Here is a 15,115-nt window from a genome sequence, read left to right on the forward strand (position 1 = left end):
CCAACCTGCACATCTCACTGCCCCAGGAAAGCAATAAAGACAAGGCCCAGTAAAGCATAGATGCAGGTATCTCGTTAGCTCTGGATAATTATCAGTAGGTAATGAGATATCCAACCCCCAGCCACAGCGGGGTGGGTATAGATTCCCAAGGGCCATAAAACATCATCACCCAGAAGATGGGCAGCACCTACATGATGGCAATGGAGGTGCTGGGAGCAGACCTGACCAGCCAAGAGGGTTTTTCCTCTGCTAAACCATATCCTCAGCAAAGCTGCTCTCAAAGGGACATTGAAAACAAGCCCAATTCTGTTCTCCCAGGGGGAGGAGAACAAACATGACCCTGCGGATGAATGAACAGCACAAAGCTGAGGCTTGGGTAGCGTTTGGGAGCTGAAAGCTCTCCAGCTCCGTGTTCCTGCTTGAATTATTGCTTCTGCATTCACATGCTGTTCCTCCGCTCACAGCAAGCCAAACACACACACACAAAGAGGCCCGAGGGTTGCTTTTTGCTTTTATTTCCCAGCCAGGAGGCTTTGCCCTATAAAACCCTTGGGGAGGGCATGGGGAGGGAGAACCGAGCAGCCCCTGGGTGCCTGGTCCCATGCTGCTGGTGGTGGAGCTCGCAGTGGGGTTATTTTATAGCCCTTGAGAGCAGAGCCTCCCCCTTCTCTGTTCTTCTCTCTCTCGAGTGCAAACCCAAAGCCACCCTTTTTGGTTGGGAGGTGATGAATTAGGGCTCCTGACAGCCTGGGGAGGCTTCCTGGAGCAGGGCTGGCAGGAGCCCGCCCTCATCCACAATGGGGTGAGGCTGCCAAGCACTCTGCTTCAAGGCTGTGCCCCACATCCTCCCACTGGGATGCTCCCAGGATGCGGATGGAGCTGCTTCTCACCCCTCGGAGCAGCTCACAGTGATGGATCCTGTCCAAAGGCAAGGAAAATCACTCTCACATTATGGCTTGAGAGCTCATGGCTCCAGCACTGAAGCCCAGCACATTTGGATGCTCTGACCATGGGAAGTCCCATGGTTGGGGTGGCCTCGGGGGTGTTCCAGACACACTTCCCTGCTCTTTTGATGGGCAGGATGCAGGCACTGGGGTGGCTCATCTGCTCCCTGCCTGTGGGAAGGGAACAACCCCAATCCCAGAGACCCATTCAATACTCAAAGCAGCCCCATGGTACAGCTTCTCCCCAGCACCAGCACATGCATGGGAACAGAGGAGCCTCCTGGGCTGTGAGGAATGGGCTTTTGCAGGAATCCCACACTCAGGAGCAGAGATCCCTGGGCCAGGGCTCCCCTGTGAGCTTCCCCTCCTTCCACCCTTCCAGCAGGGAAGCTCAGCTCCCTGCCTGGGTTTGTTCCTCGGGCACCTATCACCTCCAGGGACACCCCCTGCATTCCCCAGAGCCTGTTGAGGAGGAAGAGGACGTGAGCAGGCGGGGCAGGGAAACTACCTTGCTCAGTGCTTCATGGTGAGGAATAGACCTGTGGTCTTGGAAAAGGCTTGGATGTGGCTACAGGTGAGCCCAGGGAAGCTGGCAAGATGCCCTCTGCTCTGGATAACAGCGGCTGAGCACGGACACGCAGGAGCCAGGCCCATGCCCGAGCATCCCTCACCTCTCTGGGCTCCAAAACCAAGCCAGGTCCTCCTTCAGGACCTGATCCCACTGCTGTCCCATACACCAGTGTGGTGTCCGCACCACAACCTCAACGTCAGTGCCTTAGGGTTAGGCTGTGCCAGGCTCTCCACTGTACGGTGTGCAGATGTGCCGCATCCTCCTGCAGCAGCATCCGTGCCCAGGGACCTGCCATCCCGGCGGGAAGGTGGCTCTGTTCCCGGTTACACCAGTGTGGGGTGCCCTGCACGCCTCTCCATGGCAAAGCAGCCGGTGGGATCTCTCCGTGGGATCCTTGGTGAGGATCCCAGGCAGGGGAGCAGGGGAGCACCCAGGGGCCCTGGGAGGGCACGGGCTGGGCTCTGCTGCAGGTGCCTGATGAACACCATGATGTAACCCAGGGCGAGCCTTGCGGGAGCAGCCCGGGGACGCTGCAGCTCCTTTGATGGATGTGTTTACCTCTGCCTTTTTCCACCCTGGTTGAGGTCACCCGGTGTGACCCACAGCAACACGTGGGTTTTCCTCCCCTTCTCCTCCCACCCGCGGCCGCAGCTCCCGAAGGGGAAGCCTTGACCTCTCGGAGGCTTTCTGCGCTCTCAGGAGCATCTGGGGGTTGCTTTTGTTGCTAAACGCGTGGTTTGGCTGCCTCGGAAATGCCACCTATAGCCACAAATGAGCCCGATGCGATGACTAAGGAGGGAGCTCTCTCTGGCTTGCATGGCCCCCGGGCTTTTTGGGCTGTCGAAGGAGATGGGTGGATGAAAGGACCGGCTTTCCATGGAACTGATGGAGCCATCGTTCTCCTTTTACCTGCACACTACCCCGAGGCGGTGTGGCACAAAACATCCTCAATGCGAACAAAGGCTCCTTCATCCCGGTGCAGGGAGAAATGGGGCTCGCAGGGCTCCAGAGCAAGCAGTCCGTTGCTGTGTGTGGGGCTGGGGAGGGTGGAGGTGGCCTCTGCCAGCCAGGATGGAGGGGTTTCAGCTCCTCAGCTGCCTTCAGGGCACTGGGGATGGTGACACCTCCTCTGGGAAGGCAGCAGAGGGGCACGGAGGAGGAGGGAAGCACCATTTCCCAACCAGCATCAGGATCATGGGTGCTGCACCCCATCAGCCTGGCTTACACAGCAAGCAGCGGACAGTACCGGGCATGGAGACACCGGTCGGGACCCACGGGGCACCGGGATGGAGGCAGAAGTCCGTGGGTCTGCCCCACATTATAAAGATGAAGCCTGAGGTTGTGAGATAGCGGTGAAGGGATTAGCGAAGTGTGGTCCTCGCAGCAGGCTGAGCGGGGTGATCGGCTGCTGATGGGCTATCAGGGGGAGGCCTGATGGTCCTTTGTGCTGCCTTAGCTTATGCAAACGATTAAGGGCTCTGTTCAGCCCTTGCAGGAGAGCCCTAGAGCAGCCTGACAGAAGGTGATCGAAATTCATTACCCTGCATTTACATATAAAACACTCTGAAGTGGCCCCTGCGCTGGGACTCACTCAATGGGGTGGGTTTGGAAGGGGTTTCCAGCAGCAAAAGCTGAGCTGAGTCTGTGCTGCCACATATACCTAAGGCTCAGAATAGGTTAATTCATGGATTTCCATGCGGTTCCCAGTGTGGGGATGGCTGCAGGACTCTGTCACCTCCGGTCTGTTCCCCATCAGCTGTCCTGATATCCGTGTGCCCGGGGCTCGTCCAGGCCAGCCTGCAGCTGCCTCCCACCCATACAGCCTGCACTGAGATGCTCTCAAAGTCTTTAAACCCCTTTTGGTTCCTCCCCCCAGCTGGGTCAGAGGTGGGTTCACCTCTGCAGGGTCTTCACATGGCATATGAATGACTTGGTGTTGAACTGGGTTGGTTCATTCTCCCCTTCTGCCTGCAGAAACCACTGGAAACCCTTCAAGGTGTTCTGCATGGCTCTGGTCCCACATGGGAGCTTGCTTTTTCCCCTCTAGGATGCTCTAAGGTCGTTTGTCCTTTTCCACTGGGATCCACTTGATGCTGATGGGGAGGAGGACCCCAAGAAGGATGAGGAGCCAACCTCTGCTGCTGCCAGCACCACTGAGCCACAGACCTGGGGGCGTCCCAAGAGTTTCTGCAGGAGCCCCGAGGACCAGGGTGGAAGGTCCAATGGTCCAGGGTGCAGGTCCAATGGGACTCATGGCTGCGGTGGTGGCCACCATGTCCCTAGAGCTCAAAGGCCTCTGCTGTGCTAGCACGGAGGTCCCTCTCTTGCAGAGGTCACCTTGTTCCTCCCAGCTGGGTCTCTTGGCTTGGGTCCACTCTCCCCATGCCTCAGAGCACCCAAAGCTGGCTGTGATACAGGTGATGAAAGCATCAGAAGCGCCTTCCTCCCAGTGGGACATCCTCAAGGAGCTCTGCACAGGAGGGGCTGTCCCAGGAGGCTGATTACAGCCGCGTGGTTTTCTCTCCTGGGTGCTTTGGCTCCAGGTCCCACCAGAGCAGAGGGCAAGAGCATCCCCTTTACCTGCCAGAGCAGACCGGGGCTCGTGTCCTCCAGCCTGCAGAAGGGCAGCTCAGCTGCAGGGTGGGATGGAGAAGAGGAGCCCTCTCTGTTTACTCACATAGCTTCAAGGTGAATAACGCACTCACAGCCTTTGGTTCGACCGCCCTCCCCAGCCCTTGGGTTGCCAGGATGGGCAGAAGCAGCTCTTCAATGGGAACCCATGGGGTTTTCAGCCCCCTTCTGCCCCATGCCAGCTGGGGCTGGTGGCCACAGCCCCCTCCTCGCTGGCACACAGCTCTTTGTCCTCTTCTCCTCTGCCTCCCCTTTTGTTCTGGCACAAAGGAGCTGCGCTGATGCCCTCCCGAGACACATTTTCCACCGATAACTGATCCTTGTGGTTGCTCCTGTGACCGGCTCCTACTGAGTCATTCTTCCTGTGGGGAGAAATTCCAGCAGCTCCAGCTCCCTTTGGCCACCTTGGGAATGGGGATCTCTCCTTTCCTTCATCTCCACCAGCAGCAAATACCCCGCCCTTGCTCCTGACCCTGCTCAAGGCTGCGAGCCCTGACCCAGGGCTTAGCCCACCCTTGGTCAATGTGTCCCCACGTGCCGCTCTGTGCCTTGGGCCAGGGTTTCACCAGGAGTGAGCAGAGGTGCCACCCACCAGTGGGTATTTCTCCTTTCCAACCATCAAATCATGGAATGGTTTGGGTTGGAAAGGACCTTAAAATCATCCGGTTCCAACCCGCTGCCATGGGCAGGGATGCCTCACCCTCGACCATGCCACCCAAGGCTCTGTTCAACCTGGCCTCGAGCAGACAAATAAGGGAAAACACGAGACCTCAGCACACACACGTTACCTGTAAACCCCTTGTAACACCCAGCAGAGCGAGCTGGCGATGGTCCTTGCATCCTGAGTGGCTTGCCCTTCCAGGAGCTGCTGTTTTGAAACAACCCTCAGCCTTCTGCATCACACTGCCTTGCGACAAAGGGCTCCGCAGCTTAATCCTTTGGAGAAGCATCTCCTTTGGGCTGCTTGGAACCTGCCAGCTGCTGCCCTACAGCAAGGGGCAGGGGTTCATCACCCCTTCATTGATCGTCTCTGGAGTCATGGCTATAGCTCCATGGCACACAGACCTTGGTCATGGTTGCTCCAGTGTCTCTGTGCCAGCCTGTTTCATCACCCTTTGCACTAGAGGAAGGCAGGGGACCACGGCTCTCTGAGGCTGTTTGCCGCAGGAAGGATGCTCATGGGATTTGGGAATCCTCCCTTGTCTGCAGGGTGTGGGGAGGGTTGTCTGGGAACATCTTGTGCTCTGCAGCCTCTGCTGGCAGCGGGAGGTGGGAATGGCTCCTGGTGGTTGTTGCCATAGTGGTGAGGTAAACTGGATTAGCCCGTTGGGCAACGGTCCGGACCCTCTTGCCCAGGCTGGAACCATATTGCAGCAGCACCAGAGCCCCGGGGCCACGGGCAGGCAATCACCACCCCGTCTGCTGGAACATCTCATTGCCCTCATAAACCCTTGTTTCACTCATCAGGATAATGTGGGATTTAACCGGAGCAATTACAGTCTCATAAAGGGACCCACCACAACCTCCCCCAAGCCTTCTGCCCTCACCAGGGCCTTTGGTGGGGCTTGGTTGTGAGAAGAAAGGCCAGCTTTTCCCTTCCCCTCCCCAAGGCAGCTTTGAGACCATTCACTCTGCAGCAGGAGTGAAGAGCCCCCCTCCCACACCCCACAAAAAGGCCATCCCCCCCCCCCCCCTTTTTGTCTTGCACCCAGCCCGCGGGCGCAGGGAGCTGTTGGAGCAGAAGCACTCCAGGTTTTGGCATGGAAGCTCCTGGTTCATCCCATTTATAGTGGGGGGGGGGGGTGAGAGGATCCAGCCCCAAGGAGCCTGCCAAGCTGCCGGCGAGCTGGAGATGAACCTGAAGCATTCCTTGCCTTGGGAGCCGGCCAAGCTCTATTGGCCAAGTGTCTTCTTTATTCCCTTCCAGGCTTTTTCCGTGCCTGGGTGTATTTCCACGGTGTGGAAAATTACTGGTGATGCTGCGGTGCCAGGCCTCTGCCCCGGCACAGCTGAGCTAAGGCTGTGCATTCATAGAATCATGGAGCCATGGGATCGACTCCGTTGGAAAAGACCTTTAAGATCACCAAGTCCAACCGTTCAGCTGGGGAACTCCTTGGCACAGGAGGCTGAAAACACCTTTAAGTGTCAATTAGATCATTTAAGAAGAGAAAGCTGTTAAACCCAAATACCTCCAGTTTTGCTTAGAAATGCTCCTCTGCAGGGATCTCTACATGGCATCCCATGGAGAGGGGTTTTAGCAGCTTCTTGCTCCTCAGAAGTACCACGAGAAGCCACAACTACATCGCAGATGGCACAAAGAAGCAGATAAACTGAGATAAATGACGGGCACCAACATCAACAGCCCCAAAACCAACCAAGGAGCTTGTAAAGAAACACTCGGAAGCTGAGGAGCAAACAAGCTGTCAGGTTTCAACCTGCGACTGCAGGGTTTGCAAGAGGCTTTCCAAGAGAGCACGTGGTGGTGGTGCTGCAGGGAAGGAAGGGGGATATACACTGGGAAACAACCACAGACTCCCTTGGTACCCTTGGGGTGACAGGGAGCAAAAGGTTTAGTGCAACGGTGCAGGGATGGATGGGTGGGTGGATGGATAGATGGAGGATGGATGGATGGATGGATGGATGGATGGATGGATGGATGGATGGATGGATGGATGGGTGGATGGATGAACAGATGGGTGCATGGGCGGATGGGTGGATGGATGGGTGGATGGATGGTGGATGGATGAGGAGCAGGGAGCAAGCCCTGAGGATCTCTGTTCTGCTAACTAAGGCATTATTCACAGACCACAAGGCCGGGCAGCCAAGACACTGCTCCTCCTAGGACACAGAGGGGAACATCGCAATCCTCCTGCTCTGGGAAACCCCTGATTTCAACACATAAACCAAGGGGCTAAGCCTTGGCACCATCCCCAACCAGATCCCTTGGGACTTTTACCCCTGCTCTTTGATGTCTCCCAATGCCTCTCTGTGGGCATGCTCCTCATTAGAGGGTGCAGCAGGGAAGGTGTGAGACCCCCTTGGGCTCTTTGCAAAGGCTGAGTGGATGCTCCAGGCTCAGGGATGCTTTCCCGACCCAATTCCCGTGCTGCGGGGCTGAGCCCAGACCAGCAGGAGGGATGCAGCGTGCCCTGCTTATATCCAGGTCACTGGAAAATCCCCTTGGCTGGGACAGAAGCAGCACATGGACATCAAACACATCAGAGGACCGAGGCTGGTGTCTCTGCTCCCGTGGCTCTGCAGCTCCAGCCTGCCTAGTTTTCTTCTGAAGCTACCAATTTTCCTAGTGTTAGTGTTGGGAAGTTGGCTTTTCCAGCCAGGAAGGGCAAGCCCAGGTGTTGGGATGGCCGTAGACAGAAACCATCTGCTTGGCAAGCTCGGCACAGCCATTCATCCCCTCCAAATCCTCCTCTTCCCACGCAGCAATTTTCAGTGCCTGGAAAGGGAAAAACATGTAAATAAAAACGAGTGGATCATTGCAGTGTGCCGGGATGCAGGGATCAAAGCTGGATCCCACCAGCCAAAAGCTCTGATGTGCAGGCTCCCTCATTTTCCATCCCTCTGTTATTGAGATGGGGACTTTAGGAGTTGGTCCTCAGGTTCCCCTCAGGGCAGATGGGTCCAAGGGAGGTGGTGTGGGATGAGCCATGCTCCTGGGTGGCTTTAGCACTCTGTGTAGCAGAGAGGGATGGCTCAGGCTGCCATCTGATCATCCCACCCGGTGCCTGCAGGGAACCACAGATGGAACCGGCTCAGCATCACCGGGCTGGGGGATCCCCTGGTCCCAGCTGATGCCACCAAAGTCCCCAGGGACTTCCCCGGGTCTGGGCTGGGCAGGAGCAGCCTTTGAGGGCTCGCACTCCGTGGGCCAGCCCTGGAGAAGCTGCCCCAGGGACACCCAGGGGTCCCCTCCTCCTCCTCTTGCTTTCTTGGGAGCTTTTCCTGCTTTGCCCGCTCTCCTTTAGCCCCGTTGGGCAGCCAGGAACACGGAGACCATCCCAAAGCTTTGTCCTTGTCCTCCATGGTGCAGGCAAGCCAGGCCTGACCAGGGCAAGCAAAATGTAAGAGCTGGAACCTCTGCGATGCTAACGCCATCCAGGTGAGATCCACACATTGAAGGCACTCAGGATCCCTCATCACCTCCCCTTATCTCTTCTCTCTTTGCCACTGTGCATCACCTCCTTTTACACACGTCCTTTGGTTTTCACTGCAGCACAATCCCACTTACCAAGCACTCTCTTGGCTGAGTACTTTACACCATCCCAATGGACACTGCTTTGAGAAGCTGCTGGAGAGAGGTGCAGGAGATGCAGCTCCATTTCCTGGCACACTTTTTCCCCAGCACCCTTTCCCCATCGCCTTTGGCCCTCTGATCCCATCCCAGGGCAGCACCACCTCGGAGCCTTCCTGGGTGTCCAATCTGGCCTCCTCACTGCTCCAAACACCTCCACACGTGCTAAGACAACTGGGTCAGTGGTGGCCCAGGGCTGGATCACTGTGCGCTGCTGGCTTTGCCTCCGAGGGATTGGGGACAGGCTGGGGAGGCAGCACAGGTGTCCCATAGTCAACCTCACGGACCAAAGCTGGGAGACACCATTGCGGATTCCATGCTGAGCACGGGATGCTCATAAGATGATGCCATCCCCAATATTCCCATCGTCTTCCCCTCTGCCAAAAAAGCGTGGGTAGGAACTGGGGTCATCCTCCTCTGTGTTATCTGGAACCACATCTTGGTGCCACCAGTGAGAAGGAGCTCAGAAGTCCAGAAGGAAAGAGAAATCCCAGAGGATAAATCAATGAGCTGCACCCAAACAGGGGTTTAATTGTCATCGTTAAAGCAGACTTCGGTGGGAGGAAGGAGAGCAGAGGTGGCCACGTGCAGCCGGTGAGGCTGGAGGAGCCAAGGCAGCCCTGATTTACCCCATGGAACAACGCGTGCCCCTCTCCACTTTGCAGGGAGCAGCGATTGAGCAATGGCCCGCTTGCACAAACCAGCCATGGACACGTTTGTCACCCCAGAACCGGGAAAGAAAACCCCAACCAACCCCATTCCTGCAGTGACACCACCATCCATGGCATGGAGCGGCCTGCTCTAGTGGAAGGTGTCCCTGCCCTTGGCACGGGGCTGGAACTGGGTGAGCTTTAAGGTCCCTCCAGCCCAAACCAGGCTGTGGTTCTGTGCTCAGCTCCTCCCAGGCTGCCTGCCACGGTGCAATGAGCAGGGCAGGAGCTGGCAGAGGAGCCCCATCGGCTGCGGGAGGGGTTTTGGAGCCAACCTGCCCTCCTTGGGAACACCCGCCTTGGCTTCCTCCATTCGGGGGGTCTTGCCAAGCCCAGCTCATGCTGGATGTGATCCCCCCTCTTTATCCACGGCTTCCCCATAACCCCCGAGGCTGCTCCTTCCAAGCTCCCCTCACTGATCCAGCCGGGTGCTGCTCCTTGCTGGGAGCATTGCTTCCCTCCTTCCCTCCAGGGAGACTTGCGGAGATGAGATAAGGATCCACTGGCTCCAATACTGGGATGGGGAGGGAAAAGCAGCCCCCCTGAACCATGCAAGTGTCCCCCAAGGACGAGGTGGAGGAAACCGTCTGCCATCAGATCCCGCTCTGCCAAAGAGCCCGAGGGCTCCTCGCACTGCAGCCTCCCTCCTACGCTGTCGGGTTCCCTTGGCCTGGGCATGCCTGGGAAGGCAAAAATGAGCACGAGATGAGATAAACCCAAGCGAAGAGGAGAAGGGGAAGTGCTGCACTTCCCTGCCTGCTTCCAGAGCAATCCCCTTCCGAGCTGCAGTGAGGAATGCTCCTTTTCATCCATAGCGTTGGGATTGAGGCCGGCCGAGATCCGAGACCACACTGGGGGAAAGCAAAGCCAGCACCATGCAGTTCATATCCCCCCTTCTGCTGGGCCTGGAAGGATGCTCGGGACCCTGGGCTGGAGGGATCCTGCTCCTGTTTCCCACTAGGGAAGGGGGGATGTTGGGATCCTCATCGGGACCATCCCACCCGCACACCTGCAGGCTCCGGGGGTTTTGGTGATGCTGGGAAGGGAAGGACCAGGCTGGGGTGGGATGCTCAGGAGCAGGGTGAGCAGAGCAAACATCAGCAAAGGGCTCTGGAACCGGGTGAGGACACAAGCAATTGAAGATGAAACATGTCCAGGTCCCGCTGCTGAGCTCCACAGCTGGGATTCAGGGAATGGCTTTAACATATCTGCCATACCCCCCCCCCCAGTGACATTATTCCTTGTTTCTTGTGTTGGTTCAATCCAGAGGGAAAGCCTCCGGCCCTTTTCTTTTCCTCCTGCATTCCCCTGTCACTGCCTCCCTCTCTTGTCCCGCTTCCTCCGCCTCTGGAATAGGATTGACCTGATAATTATGGAATTTAAAGCTGGTGTATAGGAAGTGAAGGGGCCAAATGAGCTCAGCGCTAACAGAGCATGGAGGAGTGGGAAAGTAGGGTTGGAAATGGAGAGCAGTTGTCCCCAGGGAAAGGCTTTGCAGGGACGAGGATGCTCCCTCCCCAGCAGGTCAGGTCCCGGGTGTTTTGAAGTCAGGAATGCTGAAGCAGGCTGAAACTGATGGCTACATGTGGGAGGATGCTGGTTATTGTTTTGTCCCAAGCCCTGTGTCTGGGGAATGCTTATCTTGGCCTTCAAGATTCCAGGGGGTTTGGCCTTCACTCCTTACAGCAGCAGGACAAAGCGAGCCAGGAGCTGTTGTGTAAACCAGGAGCCAGGGAAAACCCTGAGGGAAAGCAATGTGGGGCTTTTTTAACACATCAGTACCATGCCAGAACCTCTCCATCGTCAGGTCTTGGCCATCCCTCACCTCTTCGTACTGTGGGTGAAAGGAAACCACTTGCTCTACACCCTGGAAGCTCTTTCAACCCTTAGTGATGAGTGTTTCACACCAACAGCTTTTACTGAGGTTCTTGATGTGCCAAAGCCCCCCCACTCTGCCCACTACCAGGCCTCCAGTCCTGCATGGACCCATGGCAGGGACCCATGGGAGATGCACTCTGTTTAAAGATTCACATAGTTCCATATTCAGAGGCCAAGCACACAGATGCAGCCCATGCACCAGGGACTGGCAGCAGGGCTGGCAGCCTCTGCAGAGGGGATGGAGAGGGGTGATGCAGCTTGGACATGTCTGCAGCCTCGGCAGGGAAGGGATACCCTCCAAACCCCACCGTGCAGGGATGCTTAGTGGTACCCCTAAATCCCACCATGGCAGGGATGCTCATTGGTACCCCGAAACCCCACTGCGTGGGGATGCTCAGCGGTACCACCAAATCCCACCATGGCAGGGATGCTCATTGGTACCCCCAAACCCCACTGCGTGGGGATGCTCAGCGGTACCACCAAATCCCACCATGGCAGGGATGCTCATTGGTACCCCCAAACTCCAGGAATTTATGAGCAGAAACAGGGGAGGGGATAAAAAAGAGACAGAAGCCAGGAAAACCTGCCCTGACAGGGAAGTGAAACCCCCAAAGATAGCGCTCCCACTCTTTCACATGGGGACTTTCAGTAATCACAGCTGCTTTCACTTCTCCTTCACCGCCTGCCCTGCTCCTCACTGGTGGGTTTTGGTTCCTCTCTGCTCCTCCACCACCTTCCCCCTCCTGAGGCCAAGCCTTCAAACCACTTCAGCTCCTACTGCCAGTCTGGAAGCCTGTTCCCATGTCCCGTGATGTGCTCTGCCCCACTCCTGAGCCACGGTGCCCTATGAGGAGCTGGGGACACGGTGGGGATGGGGATGATGCTCCCACTGTGGTGGTCCAGCTTGGATGGATGCTCGGGGGGAGGATGATGCTGTGTGAGGGGTGGAAGAGAGGGGTAAGAAATAAGCAGCAGAGCAGGTTTTCCATGGCTTTTCCCACATCTTTGACTTCCAATAAAGCCCAAATCAATAAAACTATTTTATTATAATTGTTTTTATAGAGAATCAGCAAATTAAGCTGGTGTTGGAGGGAAGCTCGAGGCTTTGTGCTGCCGTTGGTAACTTCAGTGCTCAAGGGTCGATAGTGACTTTCTGTCCAAGCAAGTGGCAGGGTTCAGTGACCGGAGGCATCCATGCGCTCTGCCTGTTCCCTGCCTTTGGCCCGCCTGCGCCCTACCTGTATCCTGCCCGCACACAGGAGCTTGTGCAATTCCCCCCAGCTAAAGAGCCATTTCCTACCAGTGCAAACCGGGGGCCGAGAGCAACGTCCCCGCCGCACATCCATCCATCCATCCCAGCGCCAGCCCTGCCGGGGTGCGGATGCTGCAGGGCAGCACCTCCTGCCCTGGGGCATCGCTGCGGTCCTCGCCTTGCTCCCGGCTCCGCCGCCAGCCGCAGGCTGCGCCCGGCACCGCCCGCATTCCTCTGCGCTGACGCGGCTCTCGCTTCCCCCGTCCTTATCGCGCTCGGGTTCGCGGATCGCGCTTCTCCCCAGCTAAGAACCCCCCCCGCGGCCGTGCGAACCGAACGGGAAACGGGGCAGCGCCGGGCTCGGCTCTCCTGGGAAAGGCTCTTCCAGCCACGCAAAGAGAAACCCCGTTTATAAGGCTTGGTCCTGCCCCAAGGCCAGGAACCCTGCTTCCCCTTGGAGGGAAGGGATGCTGCCTGCCCCAGCGCTGCGGGGAGGATGGAGGGGATTTCCTGGCTACCTAAAGGGCTGGGGCCAGAGGGATGAGCGGGTCCTGGGATGCTCCCGGGCTGGCACTGGCCATGGATAACTTAACAGACGCTTCAGGGCATGGGTGCAGGGGCTATGAGCACTTTCAGGCTGAGGTGTCTGCAACCAGCATCGGTGGAGCCTGATTACATCAGCCCCCAGGGCACAGCCCACCCCCGTGTATTGCCCAGGAGCCTGAGGTCAGAAACAGGTTGATTTTATCTTAAGTGCCCGGATTACAGCCTTAGGTTCTTTTAAATCCACCTTTATTCCTCATCTCCCTGGCCTGCACCAAGGCTTTCCGCTTGTGCTGACCCCTTCATCCTCTGCTCCCTGCCCAGAGAGCTGGAAAAGTGAGGTGCAACAAAACCAGGACTGCCAGAGACACAAATCCCAGTCTCCATGTGAAGGACAACACGACATCCCACCAGGAAACCCCAAACAGGGTGAGCCCACGCAGGGATCTGCCCCCATCCCATTCTTTCTCTGCATCTCTGAGCATCTTCATTCCTCTGCATCCCAACAAGCACAGGAACTCTCAGCAGGCTTCCTGCTGGAATTCAAGCTCCTAATGAAGCTCAATTACTCCTGAAAACAAACTGCAGCGAGGCTGCTGGCCAGGGCCAGAGCAGTGCACCTGCAAGCTCTAACGGCAAGGCTGTCACCACTGAAGCCAAGCTATCGCTGTAGTGGGTGCCAAGGAGTCTGTGCCGGGTCCTTTGGCACTGGCCTTATCGTGGTAACCTCTCCCAAGGGATGAAATGGATGCAAATGGCAGCAAAGCACATCCATTGGTTTTACAGTGACTTCTCCTCTGTCCCATGCTCAACCTTAGCCCCCTGGCCTGGCCACAGGGTGATGGGGTGGCCTTGGATGGAGCCTGAGATTGAGGGACCACCTCCTGCACCCACGGAAGCACCGCTGAGCCACAGCACTTGCCAATAAACCCCTCTGCTGGCTCTGGTACCTGAAGTACAGAACACATGGGGCAGGGCTCACAGGTATCCACTGGCTTGGGTCTGGCTCCGGTAACCGCATCCCTGGCAGTGCTCAAGGCCAGGTGGGAAACAGGGGCTTGGAGCAAGCTGCTCTAGTGGAAGGTGTCCCTGCCTGTGGCAGGGGTTGGAGCTACATGGGATTTAAGGTCCCTTCAACCCAAAGCAGGCCGGGATTCTACACAAACCGGCTGGTTTTGGTCACGGCAATAACTGCCCATTGCTGGACCCACACCTTGGTTGAGAGCAAAGAGCCCTCAGGCTGTATTTGTGCCTCCAGATCAGATTTGGCTGGGGTACAAATGACAAGGGCTCTCCCCTTGGGTTGGGCCTCCTTGAGGTTGAGAGCTCGACTGGTGAGTGAAACCCATTCAATTCCCTTTCAAACCCGGAGTCAGTCCCATAGTGTTGGATTCCTCCTGGCCCCTACAACCTGCAGTAGATTCTTGTTGCCATTCAATGAGTTTTGATGAGAATAAACTCCTTCTGGGGCTTGTCATCTACCAAAGGCAATTCTGTGGCCTCTGTGACAGTGACTAGTACGCTCAGCCCTGAAATCCTGCCCAATGTATGCCAAAGAATTGGTTGGCATGTGTATCTGCTCCTTCAGACATGAGCCATTGAGCAAGTCCGGGATTAGGAGTGGATCCAGCTGCATCTAAACACCCCTTTGAGGAATTTCGGAAGCAAGGGATCCTCCCTGAACCCTGTGACTCAATGGGTCTGTCTGACCCCATCCCCTACACAGCAATCAACCAAGTGAACCCTGCCATGGGATTGTGTTAGATCACTGTCCCATTTACCATGGAATTTCACCAATGGATTGATGCTTCCTACACCTGCTCCAGAGCCCTTTCCCGACCTGCCCATCGCTCCATGGGGCTCAGGAGCACCCGGTGCTCTCATGTGCCACCACCGCCTCGTCACCCCCGGGCCCTGGCACTGCTAAGCACAAACCCGCTTCCTGCCACCTGGCACCTTGGCAGCACAGCCCAGCGGGAGGTGTGAACCCAGCTGCTGCTGCTGCTGCTGGGTGTCAGATCCAGAGCCCCTGCAGAGCTGCAGCACCAAGCAGGGCTGGGCACTGGGGATGGTGAAGCCCAGCGTGACCATGCCTCAGTGTGGGCTTGAGCCCAGAACCCCCCCGTGTGCTGGGCTGCACCCCTAGAGCGTGAGCAGCAGCTCAGGGAGGGGATCCTGCCCCTCTGCTGTGCTCTGGGGAGACTCCCCTGCAGTCCTGATCCAGCTCTGGGGCAGCAGCACAAGAGGGACGTGGAGCTGTTGGAGAGAGGCCAGAGG

This window comes from Pezoporus flaviventris, unplaced genomic scaffold (assembly GCF_033815535.1).
Source record: "Pezoporus flaviventris isolate CSIRO_AGI_PZ_B2104156 unplaced genomic scaffold, CSIRO_AGI_Pfla_v1 ptg000006l, whole genome shotgun sequence".
NCBI lineage: Eukaryota > Metazoa > Chordata > Aves > Psittaciformes > Psittacidae > Pezoporus > Pezoporus flaviventris.